Raw genomic sequence first — 4,460 nt, 5'->3', positions numbered from 1 at the left:
TTTTAAAAAAAAAAAAAAAAAAAAAAAAAAAAAAAAAAAAAAAAAAAAAAAAAAAAAAAGAAAATTAGGAGAAGGGAAGCCTATTGTATTTACGTATATTTTAGTACTGTATTCTTGCTGCCTATCTAATATTCCAAAGTTCCTTCTTTCATCTTTCATTCTTTCCTTTCTCTTTAGAATACCTACCTCTGCCATTCTTTTAGGTTAGTGTGCTGGTGACAATTTGCTCTTTTTGTAGGTTAAAAAAATTGTAGAACATTGGCAATTTCAGAAGATTCAGTATAGTATTAGGGGGTGATCAGTAAAAGTCAAAGGAAAGGGAAGACTGTGTGTAGAAGCGACCTGCTGCAAGGTCTAGTGTGACTCATGATCCATTTTCCCTCCTCAGCCTCTTTATATAGAGGATTCACTGTGTATAAGGCAGTGGGTGGTGAGAGTTACACATTGTGGTACATCCATGCAATGGACTAGAACTCAGCAATAAAAAAGAATGAATTATTGATACAACCAACAACATGGATGAATCTCAAATGCATTATGCTGAGTGAAAGAAGCCAAAAAGAATACATAGTATGTGATCACATTTGCATGAACTCTAGAAAATACAAACTAATGACAGAAATTGGTGAAAATTGGTGGCTATCTAGATAGGAGAGAAAGGGAGTGAGACAGAAAAGATTACAAAGGGACCTTGAGGAAACACTGGAGGGTGTTTGCCTTGATTGGGTAATGATTTTATGGGCACTTACATATGTTAAGTGTATCTAATTGTACACTTTAATTATGTGCAGCAGTTTACCGTATGTCAGTTATAACTCAATAAAGCTGTTAAAAAAAAATAAGTGTTGTCAATAACTGTTCCTGCAGTGCATGACTGTTGTGCAGCTATCCCACATGCCCATACTCTTGTTTACAAAATGTGACCAGTGAGTGCATGATGAGATGTTGTGGCATTGCCAAATTGCTCTGGAAGTTTACAAATATTTACTTACTTTCAGTTTTTAAACTAACTTCTTTATCAATGGTAAGAAATAATCTTGTCTGTGTACCGCTCTTTGAGTCACCCTATTTAGAATAATGCTTCCACATTATTTTATATACATTTTTTTCTTTCTCAGAATGGGGCCATTCTGTATGTATCATTCTGAAACCATTCTGTCCATCTTCATGGTCACACTATGATTTGACTAACCTGTGTTCCGGTATATGAATTCTGGCAATGAGTGTATGTGATTTTCTTAACATGATCCTAGGAAATTAACTAGGTTTGGTAAAATATGCTGCTGAGTTTCAAAGTGGATTATACTGATACTTTGGTATAACATTCCCACTTGCAGATTTTTGAAGGAATAATGTGAAGGTTTAATGCAATATAAGAACTTTCAAATAGTGGTATGCTGGGGTATGCCAGGGATCCGGTATGATAAAATCTGTGTTCAGATCCTAGCGTCCAAGTGAACTGGATGGCTTGGGGCAAGTTGCTGAAAATTCTCTCAGCCTCTGTTTACTTCTTTAAAGATAGGGCAGCAGTTGCCTCACAGGATCAGTGATATGGTGAAAGTGCTTTGTAAACTGAAAAGTGTTATATGTATGTAAGTTTATTTCATTGGATATATTTTTACCTTCATCAGGGGAAGTTATTGTATTTTTCTTCAGGAATAAGGTCCATATTTTGAAAACAGTTTGGAAACTAGTTCTTAAAAATGGAAGGGGAATTTTGTAGCGTCTTGCTTTTTACATATAGGTTAAAGAACTGGGAGATAACACTGGAAATAATATACTTTTTTCTCTTTTTCAGGCAGTTGCTGTGTTAACTGAATTAATTAGGGAAAACTTCAGGAATAGCAAATTAAAGCAGTGCCTTTTACCAGCACTTGGGGAGCTGATCTATCTTGTAGCCACCCAGGTGAGATTTTCTGATGAACTCTATTGCTGTTTCACATGTTCTGACATATCCTGGCTGACAGGTATTAATAGCCTACAAAAGTTTTTTGACTTTGCCTCTTAGAACTTAGGAGAAATGCCTAAGGAACTTGGGAGAAATTTTACATCTGGAGGAGAGAGATTTTAGTGTCTCTGTCTCTTTTTATCTCACTCTGTCTGTCTCTCTTCCCTCCTTCCCAGTGGGCCTTTTTTTCCTTTTAAGTGTGGGAGATTGGCAGGTCATATTTTAAAACCAGTGGACTGAAACTCCCTAAAGTACTCCCTGAGCTGTTGCCATCTTTGACTCCTTCAGGCAAGAGGAGACCATTTATTCTCCCAGTATAAAAGCTCCATTTCAGTTTAAGTAAAACACTACTTTGTGCAAATATAGCTTTTAATGTGACTGTGGAATTTGCGATGGCAGAATTTGACTTCTTATTTCTAAGTGCAACAGAATTAACAAAGGAAAAGCTGATATTTCATTAATATGTTTAAGAATATTACTGAACATAGATATATGGTTTAGTCTTTTCATGTGATACTCTGAGAGTTTTAAATAAGTACTGGTAAGTTACAAGTTAATAAGGAAGTTCTTTCATTGCATTTCTTAAGTCTTGGTTCTAGAACTTGGTCAAATGTTATATAACCTGAATATCCATAGTATTTAAATTGAACCGACTTTCCAGACAATAAACACTTTAAGGCAACTACCGTAATTGTTATAAAACGTAAGTATTTAAAATTGTTTAGCTCAACAGTTAGTATAATAGCTGGTATAGCAAATCTCTTCTCCTCTTCTTTTCATGAATGTCTTGTCTATTCTTGACTCTTTGCATGTCTGAATAAATTTTAGAATTGGCTTGTCCCATTCTGCAAATCATCTTTTTTTTTTCAAACCGCATTGATTTTGCAGATAAATTTAATAGGAACTGATATAGTTATGATTTTTGAGTCTTCCGAAGTATGTTTGGAATCTACTGAATCTGTATATTGATTAGGAAAGTGTTGATATCCTTATGATATTTAGTCCCTCAATGCATGAAAAATAGTTTCCATATATTTATATATTTTTTATTTTAATTGACACATTGTAATTATACATACTGATGGGGTACAATGTGATGTTTTGGTACATATGTATGTTGTGTAATAGGTTGGAGTAATTAATGTATCAATCACTTCATTTATTTATCATTTCTTTATGGCAAAGACGTTCAAAAGCCTTTCCTCTAGACCTTTGATACATTTTAAGGATGTCAGAATAAAACAGTTACTTTCATTAGAAGCGTGATCAGGTACCTGGTCTGCCATCTTATCAGAATAGGAATCTAGTCTATTTTTTTTGCCCTATTTTTTATCCCCCTCTCCCAGTTTTAACTGAGGTATAATTACAATAAACTGCACATGTTTAAAGATTACTATTTGATAAATTTTGATATATGTATACACCTATGAAACCATCACTACCATCAAGATAATGAACGTATCTATCACCTCCAAAAGTTTCCTCTGCATTTTTGGTAATCCCTCTCTCCTGTCCCCATGTAACCACTGATTTGCTTTCTGTCATATGAAATGTTTGCATTTTCCAGAATTTGATGTAAATAAAATTATACAGAATCATATTCTTATTTGTTTCTAAAAGTAGATATAGAGAATCATTTTCCTGGGTTTGTACTTTATTGAAATAGCCTAGCTTGTGTCCAATTGAAGTTCATAACCAAGGGAATGGGATCCATGAGATAAGAATTTGAAAATTTTGGAGAAGTAAGGGATAGTCCATATCCTAACAACCTTGAAGAGGCAGGATGGGAATGGGATCCTGAGCCCTGGTGGAAGGAATGGAGGAGCCTGTTCTGTTACAACCATAGGGTAGAAGTAACAGATGGCTTCAGGTGGAGGTAAGTTTGTCCTTTCTTTCTCATGACTTCCATCATCTCTGTGAAGGAGGAAAGTAGGTGAAGTGGTAGGCCAGTCACAGGTTTGAAGTTGTACTTTTAAAGAGAGAGTTGATTAGAGAAACAGTAGGCCTGGAGAGAGATGTTTAAGATCCCCTGGGGTTGCTGATCATGTCATTAATGGTCTTTCTGTGCTCTGTGGTGTCACTTTCTCTAAGAAACCAGTTGCTGAGTGCTGGCCTGCAGAAAGTAAGCAACTGGCTTCCTCCAAGTTTGGGGTTTCCCCAAGCAAGGGTGAAGGTTTTGCCAAAGAGAAAGGTAGTTCAAGTTTTTGGCAGGAGTGATTAAATGATGGGCCAGGGAATCTCAGTGGCAGTAAGGGAGGGAAGTAATAGATTGGGGGAAAGAGGAGGAGGTGGGGGAGAGGGCACAGAGTCCAGTGATGTTAAAGGTTGTGGTGGATGATTTGAGTAAGTGAGCTGGAATAGAAGAAAGTTGTGTTTGGAAGTTAAATTTAGTTCTGAATTAGGGATTTTTGAGTTGGAGCAGCTTCTCATCATATAATATCCATGGTATCACCATATATGGAATTCTATGATTAAGTAAGGGTACAGTTTTTTTTTTTTTGTCTTTTTCCGT

At 35.7% G+C, this 4,460-nt stretch overlaps 1 protein-coding gene across 1 annotated transcript in view; it reads left to right on the top strand.

The window, feature by feature from the left end:
* Positions 1-1,793: 1,793 nt before the first annotated feature.
* LOC103598352 (serine/threonine-protein kinase ULK4) overlaps positions 1,794-4,460 on the top strand; it is a gene marked incomplete at its 3' end in the record, with an annotated part of 241,815 nt that continues 239,148 nt past the window's right edge. Inside the window, exon 1 of the mRNA XM_008582347.1 lies at positions 1,794-1,906. The remainder of the gene's footprint in view (positions 1,907-4,460) is intronic.

Source organism: Galeopterus variegatus, unplaced genomic scaffold, assembly GCF_000696425.1.
Source record: "Galeopterus variegatus unplaced genomic scaffold, G_variegatus-3.0.2 Scaffold2577, whole genome shotgun sequence".
In the NCBI taxonomy this organism is placed as follows: Eukaryota; Metazoa; Chordata; class Mammalia; order Dermoptera; family Cynocephalidae; genus Galeopterus; species Galeopterus variegatus.
This window is presented reverse-complemented; position numbering and strand designations above follow the sequence as displayed.